Source organism: Colossoma macropomum, unplaced genomic scaffold (assembly GCF_904425465.1).
Source record: "Colossoma macropomum unplaced genomic scaffold, Colossoma_macropomum, whole genome shotgun sequence".
Taxonomy (NCBI): Eukaryota; Metazoa; Chordata; class Actinopteri; order Characiformes; family Serrasalmidae; genus Colossoma; species Colossoma macropomum.
This window is the reverse complement of record NW_023494800.1, coordinates 37,310,979-37,328,400: the sequence shown is the minus strand read 5'-3', so window position 1 is coordinate 37,328,400 and position 17,422 is coordinate 37,310,979. Positions and strand designations below refer to the sequence as shown.

General features: G+C 42.2%; 1 protein-coding gene across 5 annotated transcripts in view; it reads right to left on the bottom strand.

Annotated features, from left to right (window-relative positions):
• Window positions 1-9,191, bottom strand: part of znf462 (zinc finger protein 462) — a 94,720-nt gene extending 85,529 nt beyond the window's left edge. For 2 of the 5 annotated variants that reach the window (XM_036588249.1, XM_036588252.1), the window contains exon 1: window positions 9,086-9,191. The gene's annotated coding sequence lies outside the window, so the exon portion shown is untranslated. The other 3 variants (XM_036588250.1, XM_036588253.1, XM_036588251.1) reach the window with 2 other exon arrangements.
• Between the last annotated feature and the right edge of the window lie 8,231 nt (window positions 9,192-17,422).

Sequence of the window (17,422 nt, the reverse complement as noted above, 5' to 3'; positions counted from 1 at the left end):
TGAAACATGGTGGTGGTAGTATCATGCTTTGGGCCTCTTTTGCCACTCACAGATATGTAATATTGAATCACTCTCCTCAATAAATGAATTAGAACATTCTAAAGAGAGAACTTTCAGGCACCACTGTAGATAACAGGGGTGGGTGATATGGCTAAAATATAACGTCACAATACATGACGATATTTTCACAATACACAATATGCAGCTCAATATTTGTTTTTTTCTGAGGTTTGATAAGGTGGAACAGACAAAAACAGACTGAACTAAATCCAGGACTAATCAATAAAACATAAAAGTGAGTGTTCTCACACTGACAATGTCCACGATATGCTCAGAAAAGCACACTATGGTGTAATTTATCACGATAACGATAAAATATTGTCATATTGCCCAGCCCTGGTAGATCTATGGACCACTAGTGAATGTGGAAATTTCTTATTAAAACCCAGTTACGCAGTTTTCATAAACATTCTGTCATTCACCAGTGTTCTCTTATGTGGGGTTTGTTCTTAGGTAAGAACAGAATCTACACACACTCAAGAGCACAAAGGTGAGAACGGTTCTGCGCTTTAAGAACACGTCATGAATCTGACGTAGACTTTTTCTTAGGACCTTTATCAAGAACACACATATGAACAGACTTTAGATATTGGTGAATGAGGCCCAGTGTTTCTAATTTGCAGATTATATTATAAGCATGACAAAAAAACTTTACAATATTCACATGAATTTCAGAATTTCTAAGCATCTGAGATCCTTCACTAACAGTGACAAAAGCCTCTGATCTGCAAATCAGATCCACCTGACCTTTTTGTACAAAAACCTGTTCAGTGACTTCAATTTAAGCACAATCCCAGATTCTCAATGTGTTCTCAGACATCTGGACCCCACTGCATAGCAATACTGCTTTCAAACACTAGAGCTGTGGGTTCTAAAATGGTTCTAAATGTTGTTTCACGTCGTAATTTCTACATATTTGGCAGCTATTTGTCAAAATGTTCCCGTTCCACCTTAAACAGAGCAGCAGTTATATTCAGCCACCTTTACAGGCTGCAAGTAACTGCTGCACCATTTAAGGTGGTGCGGGAAATTCAAACAAGCTGGTCTACACTGTTAAAAAAGATGGTTCTTCAAGGGTTCTTTAGTAAAGAAAATGTTTCTATGTAGAATCATGATTAAAGCATGATTAAAGTGTTCTTTGCATTGTTAAATGGTTCTTCAGATTGATGGAGAATGTGTTTTATATGGTTCTATACAGCATCAAAAAAGGGTTGTTCTATTGTGTGGGATGTCAAGCCTGCAAATGGTCCTCTGAGTGTTCATGGTTCCACGTAGAACCATTTTATTTACAAAAGAACCCTTGAAGAACTTTGTTTTTAAGCATGTAGAGCTTTTCGTGGCCCTAAGTCTGTGGTGTCATCTGAGTCAGGCTCCTCAGGCTGTATGATGACAGAACAGAATGGAACGGAACTGCTCTAGTGTCCATGTTAGGCAAAGGCTAATCCCAAAAGGACCGGCCATTCCTTTATGTCCACCACCTCATAGACTAAGTGGACTACTCCAGATTAAACACACTATACAGCAGGGGTGATCGGGGGTCTGCTACGGTTTCATTTTCATTTAAAATGTGGCTGAAACAGCCCTGACTTGGCCTCTCAGCTAAACGGGATAACATTAGCGTGGTTTGCACCTGTTTTACGTCGCATTATCCACTTATTTGTGGTTTACATGGTATTGCAGTCATAACAAAACTCACATCTGAGGAGGAACTGCAACCACTACTAGGCAAAACCCAGAACTCAGCATGCTGCTGGACCATCTCTGAAGTGTCTTTATGAAAAAAAAACCCAGAAATGGGCAACAAATGATGGTGAAAAAGTTCTCGGAGGAGGTAATGATCCACAATAATTAACCATTCAGCAAAACCATGTTAATCAGATCAACCCGTTCAGAGTTAATGCAAATCAATTAGCCTAGTCTTGCAGCGCAAGAAGAACCAATTAGATGATCCATAAAAAAAATCTCGCTCCGCATACAGTCACATAGTGTGTGATGTAAAATTAATAACGAGTTTGCTCGACCAATTAAAAAGTTATATAACTTTGGGGCCTCTTTCGGAGAAGAAAAAAAGCTTTCAGAAACAGCCAAGATTTGAATGCACTCTTCGAGGATCTTTTAAAAAAGAACCTGCCGCTCCGTTAAGTGTGCACAGCACCGCAGGCCGGTTTGTATGAGGAAGAGCAGGGCAGCGATTCCCCAGGAGCCAATGCATCATGTCAAGAAAGCAGCCACTGGACCATTTCAATTGGCTTTTGTGTGTTTTACCCTCTCTCGCTCGTTTTTCTCTCTCTCTCTCTCTCTCTCGCTCTCTGGCTGCAGCCTGAAGAATCAGCTCAGGGTTTCAGAGGTTGCGAGCTTTCCACCACTTCCTCCTGTGGCCTGTCTGGACTGAGAGGTCCATTTTGTTGCACACTTCACTTATTTTCCACCCCCGTCCATCAAAATGGAGGCCTGTCATCTTGCCTCAACAACAAAGGGAAGCTCACCTTCCACATCGTCCTGTAAGAACACCATTAATCATCTTTTAAAGATCTTTTAAATGATTAAAATCAGTGTGATGTGCTCTTTCCTGGAAGGGATGCACCGATACGGGAACTGTGGGCTGATGCTGCTCTCCAAAACTTTGATATCTGCTGATGACGATGTACATAAACACTGGTTAAATGTAAAACTATCCACCTGGATCAGCACTGTAGAGAAATAAGGCACTTAAATATACAGTTGTACACAAAGTGAAAATAATCTTAACACCTTCTATACCAGGAACATATTTGAATCTGACGTTTTTCTGCACAATTTCTCATTTGCTTTTTAGCATATTGCAAAAGCATAAAACACAAAAGGTGCCACAACATTAGCACAGGCCACATGTTATGTTTTTTTTTTCCCCCGACATGTTTGTCAGCAAATGAACAGTAATTGTGCATTACAGTGTGTAAAAGTGTCAGAACATCAACAAAACAGGGGCGCTTAAACTTTTGCACGCGACTGTGTAGATGGTTCCAAATGCAGCAAAACAAATCATTTTATCCCAGTAGCCCAGCGTCTGCTCTTCCAGAGCACAACATATACTAATAATACAAAGAAAAGAAAAAATTCAAGCCAAAACCGAAACTGAAACCGAAATTCAGGACACGTTGGGCCGAAGTCAACAATAAATAAAAACAGTCTACATAAAATAAATTTACAAAGATTATCACAGCATGTGCAACGAAATCCAATGTCCTCAACAACAAAGGACAGATGATCATCAAAGACCCTGAGTTATACCTGTGCACTGATGTTTGTGAATTATTTTGAAAACTGACACTACAGACGGCGTCTGCATTTATTGTTCTACTGCATTCTGTGTAACAAGAAAGATGTTTTCAAGTCGAATCAAACCTGTAATGGGAAAGTTTTTTGTCATCGTTTCCTCTGTTGATATCCCACATGACCAGCGAATATAAATCAAGGGTCTAAGGTTCCACAACTGGGAATTGTCTTCACTGTTGATCCGCTGCTGCTCAAACTATTTCAATCTGTCTGTGTAAAATAAGCAGTCATTTTATTCAATATTTCCATTTTTATGGCCACTAAAATTATTTGTAATGTCTGACACATCGCTGGCGGCCTACGCTGTTAAAAAAGAAGGTTCTTCAAAGGGTCTGTAGTCAAGACAGTGGTTCTATATGAAACCATGAACACTCAAAAAACAATTTCCATGCTTAAATGGTTCTTTGGTGAAGTGGTTCTTCAGATTGATGGGAGAATGTGTTTTATGCGGTTCTACATAGCACTAAAAAGGGTTCTGCTATTGTTATGAGCTTGAACAGAACGCTTTTTTGGTGCTATATGTATATACCTTTTTTTTTTAGAGTGTATGTCAAAATTTTCTGGCTGAAAACTTGGTGCATTCCTAATCACCTATTGTCGAGAGTTGTTCCACAGTGATGCCACAGCCATCCGTATCTGGGAGATCAAGACAGCCTAACTGGCCTCATTCTGTCTGGGAGGGTAGGAAGGCCCTCCCTCTCCCCCATCACGTAGCATGATGCTAGCCTAAATGGCTCCTCTAAGTGCGAATGATGTTGCATTAGCGGCAGTTGAAAAAGATGCTGCTTCAACCTCCCATCTTGGTAGCTTGACGTCATAGCGGGAGATCTAGCTAGCAGCTGGAATTGGACACAACTAAATTAGATTAATTTAAAAAATTAAGTATCGGTCAATTCAACTTACTTCTAAGCAATTATCAGCTATCAGATACTGATGATTCCGATATCATTGTGCATCCCTAGACAAAAGCGGAACTGCCAACTGCAAGCTTAACAAGCCATGGCAGCGCCTTCAACTACCTCGCCCCATTTATGCCACCACCTGCCTTTTATGCCTGAAATTATTCAAATGAAACCTTCACACCGGTTTCAGAACCCCACACAGGCCAGGGAAGTGATATGCCCCCCTGTCTCTGATGTCCCAGTGGGCTCCAGGGGGCATCTGGCCTGAAGTTTGTGCGAAAATGAGGCATTATGCAGATGGCAGTTCAAGGATTTTGTGACAAACCTAACAAAAGGTTATGGAAAGTGTGTCGGCAGCCCATATCTGGACATACTGTGAGGACATTTTGGATACCTGGAATTATCCATTAGATCCATTATGGCTTGGTTCTATTTTGGCGTTTGGTTCAGTGAATAGTGCTAACATTACTAACAATGAATGAAAGTGAATACAAACAGATTAGCAGTATTCCAATGGTGTCTGATGACTACTAGCATTGCTAGCATCAGTAGCATGCATGCTTGAGCTAATCTTCAAAGTTGTTAAAAAACCTTATAAAAGATAAAACCATCATTCTTTTATTTGATGATCCTGAACACACTCAAACACGGCCAGGATCTTGATTTTGATCTCTGGTCTTGCTGGTTAGGCCAGTTTTGTTTACAGATTAAACAGCCTGACGCTGATCAACTTACATTTCCAATTTAGCTCTAAATCATCCTGATTTGAGGCTTTCATTCCATCTTAAAGAAGCATAAAATCAGATTGCCAAAGCTGAAAGGTTCTTCTTTTCAGGACAACCTCCACAGGGACAAAATACTATACAAGCTGTGGCAGTTCAAGCCTACCAAAGCAGCAGAAAAACATGAAAAACTTCTCAAACTACATGAGCTCTTTTCAGAAGCTTCTTGGTTTGTGCCGTCCCACCCTGCTACTGTACCATCACAGCCATTCTACAGCTTCTCTGAACAAAGTACTAATGAAAGACAAGCCTATCCTGCAAATTCAGTAACCAGCTGAGTTGTGTACAGTGATTAAGACCTCCAAAATACAGTAGTAGAAGTCAGAAGTTAGCTGTTAGCAGTTAGCATGAATGCACGGGCCAGCTAGAGGAAAAAAAAATGCTCTGGGGTTGGAATGGAACAGATGCACCACTGATCTGCACGTAGGCATGACGGAGTGCTGGACTGATCCAGTAATACCATAATCTTAACAAGAAAAAACCATAGATGTTTTATTTGTGCTTGTTTTCAAAGACAAAGACAAAGACAGGGACAGGGAATTTTACTGATTGTGAACAATGTCATTCAGAGTGGTTTGGTGTGAAACGCTCCGTTCTAGAGAAAACAGCCAGAACTGTTCACAGTGGTGGTGATAGGAACCAGACGTCCACCTCTAAAAGCTCCCTCACAGAAAGTTCCTACATGAAATGGTTATGAATTCACTGCCTGATGACTGAGACACTGTTTTATGTTAGTTTAGAGAACTTAAACTCCATTCATGGTGGAGGGATACATGCAGGGCGCTGTGAGGCAAAATAGTCCCCAAAGAAAACTTATTATTTCAGATTTTCCACTATTTTCCTATCATCAACATTCCATATAGACTCAGAAGACTCGTGTAGGTTCACTGGTGGTTCTGGATAGTAAATAAAATATCTATATTTGTGTTGTAGTCATGGCGACCCCTGGTTCCTATCAGCACCACTGTATAGCAGTCTGAGTCTTCTCTACAACATCACATCAAATCACTCTGAACAACTTTGTTAACATCTTAACAGTTGGTTTATTACAAATATGTTGCAAAAATTGGTGGAATTCCTTTTTAAGTGTTCACAAAAAAGGCCAAAAGGTCAAGTGCATGAAGGTTAGGGTCAACCTTAAACCTAACTTCCCATTGGGACAGTGATTCTACCCAACACAATCCGAATTATTAATAACCTGCCCAATCTGTATACATATACAGTACATACATAACAAACTGCCAAATGATATTTAGAATAAGAAAAATTGAGAAGGGTGTTTGTTCTCTATTCTGTGAGAACCCTAAATTAACTCCCAAAAGTCAAACTTGAGAGCTAAAAACAAAATCCAAAATCCCCCGTGTCATTCTGGACTCTCCTGAATAAATGGGTCAGCGGCGAACTTGAACCTTGGGCTATCACTGAACGTTCCGCAGTTGCATAAGGGGGCTTTTAGCTTTTCCAGGTCAGGCACACAAAGGGATCAAAGACATTACTCTGTTACTACAGCCATGTCATCACAGATATTTGATTAATTCTCACGTGGTTGCCTTAGAAAGAGAACGAGAGAAGCTGTCAGAAATTACAGGGCCCATTTCCTGCATTCTGCAGTCTTCTTTCTCCTTATAATCATAATTCATTTTTTTTACAAATTCTGTGCCTTTAAGACTGGAAATGACCTCTGTCCTGACAGGCCCTGTTTTGTGCCTCATTCAGATAGCAGGCTGCTGAAACACTCCTTATAACTTCAGCGCAAATGGCTAGACTGACATATGTAAATGCACTGGTTTTCCTGACAGCACAACAACTGAATTCAAATGGGCTCTTTTGGCAGCTTAGTTTCTGTATGGACTGCTCATTGTTTTGAAACTTTAGCATGGGGTTTTCCTCAAAATGGGCCACTAGAAGGTGCAGAACAACAAAGGAGCTGCAGCAGAACATGTTCAAACTGGACTGACAGGTTGCAAGGACAAGCTACGGGGCCTACAGACACAAAACAGACTTTGTCCTTCAGGAAGAACCTCGACCTAAAGTCCACAAAACATCAGAATGCATCTAGAAGGACAATCTCAAGAACATCAGAGCCTTGAAGAAGCAGGGTAGGCAGCAATTAGTCGACCATGGCCTGTTCCTGTCAAAACAAACATCTGAGGGAACCTGCTTGCCTTGACACAAGAGCCGTGCCACCATTTTGAAAGCTCCTCCTAGCCCTGGGTTGTCGCAGGGAGAGAGTGTCTAGCTCAGTCTCTTAGTCCTTGTCAGCAGGATTCTTCAGTGACCAGAGTTATTGCAGAAGCAAGCACACTCTCCTCGCTGGCACACACATGCGCACACTCGCATACATACAGCTCCACTCAGCGCCGAAAAACAAGGTTTCAGGTTTGTTAGATGGAATGAAATGATAGATGGATCATTCGAGAGGGAGTTATGTGGTGAAACCCCCGTTGTTGACAGCCTGCCGTGCATTGTTCCTCCTAATTCAGGGTCACGCACCATTCGAATACAAAAGAACATTCCTATTCTCATTTCCTGAACACGCAGGTGGAACGAGAAGCCACATCCGAGCTAAAACCATCTCGCGCGCAGCATGGAAGTTCGGCAAAAATCAGCACTGGAAACCACAAAAAGTGTTCAGATACACCCTGAAAGTTACCACGTCCCGACACGGCCCTCGTTACACCAGGAACTTTCAAACTTCTTGCAAGAGTTCCCCTCTCGCCATGTGTGAAGGCCACTTTCGTAGAACATTAACGACCTGCAGACGCATTAAAATTCCCATCTCATCCCCGGCCCCTTCACACAATACAACCGGTACCTCTCGCCTCTCGTAACCCCCCTCCAATCCCTCCTCCCTCCTCCCCTCCAGATCCTCTAATCTCCTCCAAAGACGACCTCCCGAAACGCTCGAACAAAGCCAATCAGAGAAAAGTGCTTCAAAAAACGTGGAGCCAAAAGCTAACCTTGAAACTTGGTGAGCAGCAAAAGAATAAATATTCCTTCGTTATCTCCCAAAGGTTCCTCTGTCCATGCAGGAGTAGACTAGAGTGGCCACCACCACCAGCAGCGCAAGCCCGGCAGAGAAGGAGAAGAAGAAGCAGCAGCAGCAGAAGAAGTGGAAGAAGAAGAAGAAAAAAAGAAGTCGACCTTTGTTCTAGCACAGTGAGGACGGGCTCCTGTCTCACTCCTCCTCTCCTGCGAGACTCATCTGCCTTCCTCCATTTTATGGAGAAGCCCACAATGACACATACCTGCCTTCAGAGCGCTGACACACACACTCTCCGAGACACACACACACACACTCTTCTCGAGAGCACCAGAGCACGTCCACAGGCTAGGAGAGGAGACAGAAAGACCTCCAAGTGGCCACACCAGAAAACAGAACGAGCGTGGACGCTCCAGGGCCATGGGGAGCACGAGCGGTGGTCATTGACATGGGGGGGCCGGGGGGGCTCCGGCAGCTCCACTTCTCTAGCCAGAACCGGCAATAATGGACGCTCACCTCCCACAGCACCATTCGCTTCTCCTCCTTCTCGTCCTTCTCCACCTCCTTCTCCTTCAAAGAGAGCCCCCGAGCGACAGCAGCCTCTATCTCTTCCTCGCAGGGGGAAAAAACAAAATAAAAGCCGGATCAGTCCAGGCTAGCGCGTCCACTGAGGTCCATGGCTTCCTCCTAAGTCCTGCTCTGGCTTGTTGAGGGCTGGTTTATAAATAGCAAGAGCAGCAAAAGCGACAAAAGCAGCAGCTCCTCCAGGCTGGCTCTGGCGGAGCCACTCTTGGAGCGTCTGCTCCTCCAAGTCCATGAAAGAAATGAAGGGAGGACACAAACGAGCGAGCAAATAAATAAATAACAATAATAAAAGCTCTCCTTCCAGGTCCTGCTCGCTCGCGAGGAGCTCCAAGCAAGCACGCACGCACGCGCACACTCAGACATATACACACACACACACACACACGCACTTGCTAGCAGCCCGGACGGCTAACGCTTCTCGCTTCTGCTCCAGGCTCGTGCTCTGTTTTCGTACTCACGGCTCTTGTCCTGCTCGGCTGCCCCGTCCTCTCTCTCTCCCTCTCTCTCTCTCTCTCTGTGCTCCTCTACTGCACGGTCGCCATCTTCCCCCCCCTCCTCCCCCTCCTCCACCTCCTCCTCCTCTTCCTCCTCTTCTTCCTCGGCTCCGTCCGGCTCCGCGCGCAGGAGGAAGAGACACACGGCGGCAGCACAAAAGAAGTTTATTTTGGAGACGAGCAGAGCGAGCACCAGAGGGTGCACGAGAGCCCGGTGACACGCACATCACACAGACACAAGCGCGCGAGGCTTCCGTGTGTGTGTGTGTGTGTGTGTGTGTGAGAGAGAGAGAGAGAGAGAAAGAGAGAGAGAGAGAGCGAGAGAGAGAGAGAGAGAGTGTGTGAAAGTCCCCACAACGACAGAAGGTTCAGTCCTGATTTCGTCCCCCCTAAGCAGTAAATACAACCAGGTTCGCACACACGAGAATCGGGCTGCATGCTATCTATAGGCCTACGTCACGTGGGGTCATCGTGGGGTCACTAGGAGAGCGTCCACAGTCCGGTTTAGTGCTGCTGAACTTATAGCCATAGCTACACATACACATACGTGGATCTACATCTATATATTTATATCAATATCTCTATCTATATGTATGTATAACGTGTATATATAAAGAGAGAGAGAGAGATAAGTAAATATATAGATTGATAGGTAGATAGCTTGTATACACTTGCTATTTCAATGGATCACTTTCTATATGACAGGACTGCATATTATTCTATATTAAATATGTACACTATGCTTATGATGTGTGTGTGTGTATATATATATACGTATATATACATATATATATATATATACACACACATATATACATATTTATCTATTTCTCTCTCTCTCTCTCTCTCTCTATATATATATATATATATATATATACACACATATTAAAAAAAAATAAAAATATATATATATATATATATATATATATATATATAGTATGTATATGTATAGTATGTATATATGAGGTATGTTTATAGGCCAAAAAATCTGTTTCATTCAGAACACTGGTCCATTCACAGCCTCCATGTGAGACGAAGGGCAGTAGCTCAGCAGCAGGCCGCTGGTCAGGCCTCGGTAGCGTGTAGCAGCCGGCGTCAGTGGAGACACCTTAAGACCGGAGGGAGCGTGACATCATCTGGACAGCTGCACAGACTTAAGGTCCTGCCCAGACAATGCAAGGACTGTGCAAGGACACCCAAACTGACGGGAACGCTGAAGCAGAACCTGAGGAGACTGGACCAGACTGGACTTTAATGATGGGGACAGGAACGGTTTAGGACTTTAACCTTTGTGTGTGGCTTCTCACTCTCATAACCACAGGACATACACATTAGTTTCATAGTAGTTACTGCATAATAAGCTTTAAGATGAAATAATAATAAGCCTGCAGTTAAACCACTTAAATTAAAAGGGCCTCTTTCAATCTAGAGCTTAGAAATATTACTGATAGTCAAATGACAACATACCCTTCCATACCCACGTTGATAATTATCAATAATTATGTATGTGTGCTCAGTTTTAGGTTTGGATAATATTTAGAATCAAGATGATTCTGATTAGAGAAAAGTAAACAAACTAATTCCACATTGGACAGGACTTTACTGCTTTCCATAATTTCTTCACCGATAATAGCTAGCACTAGCTAACTCTGCTAATTGTGTCCATAATTTCAACACTGAGAATAACCAACATTAGCTAACTCTGCCTCTGTAATTACCACACGGAAAATAGCTAGCGCCAGCTAACCTTACTGACTTCAACACTGAAAATTTCTAAGCTAACTCTGCTGTGTGCCTCTATACTTTTGACACTAAAATAGCTAAAGCTAGCTAACTCTGCTAACTGCCTCGATCATTTAACACTGAAAATAGGCAGCACTAGCTAACTCGGCTATGTGCTCCTTAATTTTTAAACTGAAAATATCCAGATAGCTAGAGCTAGCTAACACCGCTAACTACTTCTATAACTTCAGCACTGGAAAAAATAGCAAACACTGGCTAACTCTGCTAACTGCCTCCATAACGTCAACACTGATAATAGCTAACATACATATGAGTCTGATAGTACTGAAATATGTGGTTGGGGAATGGAAGTATCGCTCATTACTGTTTTTAGCTAAAGTTATTGTTTTCAGTAGCAGTAATGCTAACCATCAGCACACGGTAGCAGTAATGCTAACCAATCAGTGCTCAGTAGCAGTAATGCTAACCAATTAGCACTTGATAGCAGTAATGCTAACCAGTTAGTGCTCAGTAGCAGTAATGCTAACCAGTTAGTGCTCAGTAGCAGTAATGCTAACCAATTAGCACTCGGTAGCAGTAATGCTAACCAGTTAGTGCTCAGTAGCAGTAATGCTAACCAATTAGCACTCGGTAGCAGTAATGCTAACCAATTAGCACTCGGTAGCAGTAATGCTAACCAGTTAGCGCTCAGTAGCAGGTGTTTTCCTACTGTACATTAAAAAACAACAACTGACCCAAAAATGAACCAACTTAACTCACAGATCTACTTCATTTACCGCCTGCTTGAGAGACAGCTGAGCTTTTAACGTTCTACTGGAACCTGTTTAACTGCATGAGATGTTTTTTCCCATGTTACTGATTCCTACAGCTCCTATTTCCAACAGGTCCTGCACATTTTCCCCCCAACACAGCGTTTAACCCACTTAGACCATACCACACACCGCTCTAATTCATAAATCATTATTCTGTGCGTCTAAATGACACAAAAGCCCACGAGGCACGAGCGGGACATAAATTATTTACACAGAAACGTTTTACGTGCTGCTGCCTGTAGCATGTCACACACGCTGTATTACAAGTAAAGTTATTGTTATTATGTCATCTGTCAACAGAGTTCACCACTGACAGGACTTATTGACCACTGAAGGCCATGCTAGTCATGCTAGGCTGCCTAAACGTGGTCCTTTTTATGCCATTAAGAAGCCATTTACATGTTGAAATAAGTGCTTTGGGCCTGCAGAACAAGACATATCTTTAATAATGTGTTCTGTTGAAACACTGTTCAGCCTTCTGAATCCCCCCTGGTGTTTACGCCCTGAATCGCTTCTCCTCACATTCTGTTCAATCATTTCTGACTCGTAGCTTAATGAAAGAAGCAGAGAAACTGTGTGGAAAGTGCAGAGTGTAAACATTCAATCCATACCGCATTTGTATTTGTAACCAGAAGAGGAGATATTTTATTATGATATGAATTTAATTACTTCCAAGCACTGGCCACTTTATTAGAAACACCTACCTTAGACTTACACTTCCTGGCCATTTTATAAGAAACACCCACCTTGTGCTTTCACTCACTGGCCACTTTACTAGAAACACCAACATTGTGCTTCCACTAACTGGCCACTTTATTAGAAACACCTACCTTGTCCTTCCATTAACTGGCCACTTTATTAGAAACACCTGCCTTGTGCTTCCACTAACTGGCCACTTTATTGGAAACACCAACCTTGTGCTTCCACTAACTGGCCACTTTATCGGAAACACCTGCCTTGTGCTTCTATTAACTGGCCACTTTATTGGAAACACCTACCTTGTGCTTCGACTAACTGGCCACTTTATTAGAAACACCCACCTTGTGCTTCCACTCACTGGCCACTTTATTAGAAACACCCACCTTGTGCTTCCACTCACTGGCCACTTTATTAGAAACACCCACCTTGTGCTTCCACTCACTGGCCACTTTATTGGAAACACCAACCTTGTGCTTCCACTAACTGGCCACTTTATCGGAAACACCTGCCTTGTGCTTCTATTAACTGGCCACTTTATTGGAAACACCTACCTTGTGCTTCCACTAACTGGCCACTTTATTAGAAACACCCACCTTGTGCTTCCACTCACTGGCCACTTTATTAGAAACACCCACCTTGTGCTTCCACTCACTGGCCACTTTATTAGAAACACCCACCTTGTGCTTCCACTCACTGGCCACTTTATTAGAAACACCTACCTTGTGCTTCCACTCACTGGCCACTTTATTAGAAACACCCACCTTGTGCTTCCACTCACTGGCCACTTTATTAGAAACACCTACCTTGTGCTTCCACTCACTGGCCACTTTATTAGAAACACCTACCTTGTGCTTTCACTAACTGCACACTTTATTAGAAATACTCAGCTTGTGCTTCCACGTCTGGAAGGTCAGCGAGATACAGACGAAGATAAGAGTTCGAGTCCTGAAGAAGATAAAGGGGAATAATAGCCCCGTTTCCTCCTCCTGGGTGGCCACACTGCCTTCAGTGCTCTACTGCTTCACTGAGCACCATCACGTCTCTGATAAATATTTGAACAACAGGACAGAACTAATGAAAAGTGACCTTGCTGTAGTGAAAGTGAAAACTCATCAAACAGCTCAGGGTGTCTCTGAGCACGTCCGCCAGGAATCACCGCTACACCTCGTTACGTGTCCCTCTGAAAAGAAAGCAATAAAAAAACAAACAGACTAACATGTAAACAAACACGAGGAAACAGAGGTATAAGGATCAAGACAGAGTGAGTTGCTACATGATTACAGAACCAAACAATAATCCACTCTGTTTGTTGTTGCTCCCTAAAGAGCTTTCAGTCAGAGCCTCAGTCAGCTTGCATGTTCCACACACTTAGTACACTTAGTACACATGCACATGCATATATATACATATATATATATATATATATATAGTATATGTATAATAATAAAAAGTAATGTGTATTACATATGTAGTAATACATGTATTAATGATGTGTACCATATGTATTATACATATGTATATGTATATAAAACAAGAATTTTCCGAGCCTCTTTTCAAACTTGCATTTATTCATTTAAAAAAAGAATCACGTCAGAAAATCAGGACATTTTATTGGTTGTGTGTTTTAAAGATGTTTTTCTCTGGATTTTATACAAAGGCATGATATTCTTGTCCTGATAAAGCACAAAAACAAACATAGTGACACACCCTTAGCATGGGGCTGATTGGAGGAGCCGTGAGGAGCAGCGACGATAGGGCTCTGGTTTGACTGTGCTGGTCAGAGCGAGGGGGGGTATAATCTGACCCCGTATCAGTTCTGCTGTGTCTCTGGTTACAGTTCAGGCAGGTGGAAGCTGATCCTGGATCAGGGGCACAGAGTCGGGCCCTGTGGAGTCCAGCTCATGCTGCCGCGACATATGGGCGGCGTGGTAAATCTGATTAATTCGAAGGGCCAGGACAGGCTGCAGCGGGAATGCCCAGCCGCTTCCGTCCCGCGAGCTGCCAGCTAACTCCTCCGGCGTGGCTAAAAACAGACAAACAGACGTCAGACGCTCAGATGGTCCCACTGCGGAGGCTGGTGGGGCAGTACCGGGGCCTGGAGAGGAGCAGGAGCACGAGGACAAGAACCTGAGATCAGGCCCAGAACAGTGGCCAGCTACTGGAAGCTAAGGCCACGAAAAAACATGAGCAGTGATATTTTGGTGGAAAATCCTAACACAGTGACGATAGAGGTTAGAGGGATAGTACGGAATAAAATCTAATCTTCTGCTGCAGTTCAGTGTCAGTGTTTTGTGTTCTGATCCAAAAGCAGAACCTTTGAAAGAACATTCGGATGAAAAATTTTACTTTTCTAAATCTAATTTCCTTTTGTTTCCTCAAATGTCATCAAACAACCAAGTGTCCCAAGTGTCTTCAGATGTTATGTGTCCCTACAAATAAAGATCAGAACTGTCCCAACTGTGGCCTTTTCCGTTGTTCTTTATGAATGTGAAAACTGGGCAGGAAAATCTTTGAACTTTAGAAACTTTTAAGAGAACCTTGGATGGCAAGGAGAACAAACAAATAGATTCTTGGCCAAATTAAGGCCTCACCTCTCACTTAAAGCCCAGATAACCAAACTGAAGCTCTTATTTTGGACACATTCTGAGAAGAACCAGGTCATTAGATGCAACAGTCATGTCTGGAACAGGACGACCAGCTACAAGATGGATGGACACAATCAGAGGAGTCATGAAGCAGCCATTCAGATGCCTGAAGACCCAAACAGAAGACAGGACATTCTGGAGAAACACTGTCCACTATCTATTCACCAGGAACGTACTTGACAACACTTAACAATAATAATAATAGTAGTAGTAGATACTGATGACTTAGGCCTTTTTCACACATGCTACCTCTGCATGGCGTGAGTGATGCGGAAGCGTTAGCGCTACAGCTCGAATGTGCTGGCCTTTCATACATACAACGCTCATTTTTCCAGATAGATAAATGGTCACATCAGTAACTCTGCTCGATTAAAATATCATTATAAAAGTGCACGACATGTTTGTTTATCCTCGACAGCTTTCTGACTTGTGATTAGGAAGTTTTAAGCCTGGTAGACCGACCAGGAAATCTTTCTGCAGCATGGAATGTTTAACTTGTGTTTCTTCATGTATTAAATTCAATTAAAATAGTGTTTTTAAGTTTTTATACAGTTTTCTGTTTAATTTTCGAAATGTAGTGACTTTTGTCCAGATCTAAACACCATCTGTCGTTTGAAAGCTTCACCGTATTCTAGCAGCAGGGACAAAATTGTACTCACCACCAATAATATCTTAGCATATTTTCCCTCCCTCTCCCACCCTCCTGACCAATCACTGAGCAAGAAAAGCTGCCATCACCTCCCGGCTGCACGTACATGTTTGGCGGACAGCCTCCTTTCTTCTCCTCTCTTTATTCTCTCACTGTCTGTGTTTGGACCGGTTGTGAAATAATCATTTATGTGTTATTTCAGTTTGTTTATGCTGGTAACGTGTGTTCATGTTAACAGGAGTCAGAAAGCTCAGATATCTGGTAGTGTTTGGGTCGTTTTGCAAAGTTTTCAGCCATGCTACAACGCTCCATCTCTTGCTCAGACGTTAGGTAGTTACACTCATACATGGGTTTATTTACAATAAACGGACTTGTCCTGTGGTCTTTTTCTATTTGTTTTGCAGTGAAAGTGCAAGATAAGTGAAAGCAGCATGGATGTTAACAGGCTAGCCTGCAAACCAGCACTTCAGCTCATCTAAAGTCTTAAAAAGCCATTACAGTTTCAAATAATGAATCGTGTTTCAGAAACTACAGCAAATACACATCAAAATAGTGTAGTGCTTTATTTTTTGACAAAATGACAGATGCATTCTGATCATCAGAGTTTCTCTCTATATTTGTTTTGCAACGCCTGCTTTTCAAAATGCAGTCAAATCCTGAAGAATGAAATCAGGTCCCGCCCACAATTATTTCCCACTCGAGTAGCTGGTTTCACTTGGAAATATGTCACGTTAAGAAAGACAAATGCACTCTGATTTCTGATTCTATGTATTACGTACTATGCACTATGTGCATTTTGGGGATTTGGAGACATCTCTGGTGGAAATGTGTAATTGCACACAACATTTTGTAATGTTGCGCATCGGCCCCCTTCCCCAAGCAGATGAATCTGCTGAGTGAAAGAGAATTCAAAGAGAACTAGTCTAAGAGAACAAGTCTAAACTTGGTGAAGGAGCGTCTTCTAAGGATGTGAGTGAATTACCTACTATCGTCTTCACATCTTCATCAGTATTAAGTTGATTTTGAGATGTTTGAGGCTGAAAACATCGAGCTGGAACTTCTTTTTTAAACCTGTGTGTGATGTTAATGCTTAAAAATGTATGACGGTTTAAAATTCCACACAAGGCCTCTGACTTTAAAACTTTTCACGAAAAAACTTGAAGAGAATTGGTCAAAAATAAGAAAAATAAAACAATTAACAGAAACAAAACCACAAACAATTTGCCCCTGTGCTACAACGTTTATATTATTCAAGATTATTTAACTAAAAGTACTGGAGCATACAATTATAATCAAAAATATCATTCAAATTCTGTGTCAACATTTTTTCTAGCCCCTTGAAAATGGTATCGATATCAACCATGTTTGAATATTAACTGTTCTGTATTCTTTTAGCACCGGAGCTAAGAGGCTAATGTAGCTAACAAGTAGTAATGGAAGCTCTTAGCACAGCAGTTAGCATAGCGCTAACTGCAAGAAACATGTAGAACTATGTAAGGAGCCTCCTAGACTTGATTATGTGGTTTCTGGTACTGTATGACACACTGTCATGTAGAAAAATAGACATAAGTAGGTTAGCTTAGCTAAAAACAGTAGCAGCAGCCACCTTAAAGCTTGAAATTAGTCCATTTTTATAGATAACTGTGTCTATTTGAGATTATTAAGCAACTTGACACAGTCTGAGGCAAGCGTGTATGATTTATGCATTCACACTAATTGGTCAATGCTAATTAGCTTCCTTTACTTGTTAGCT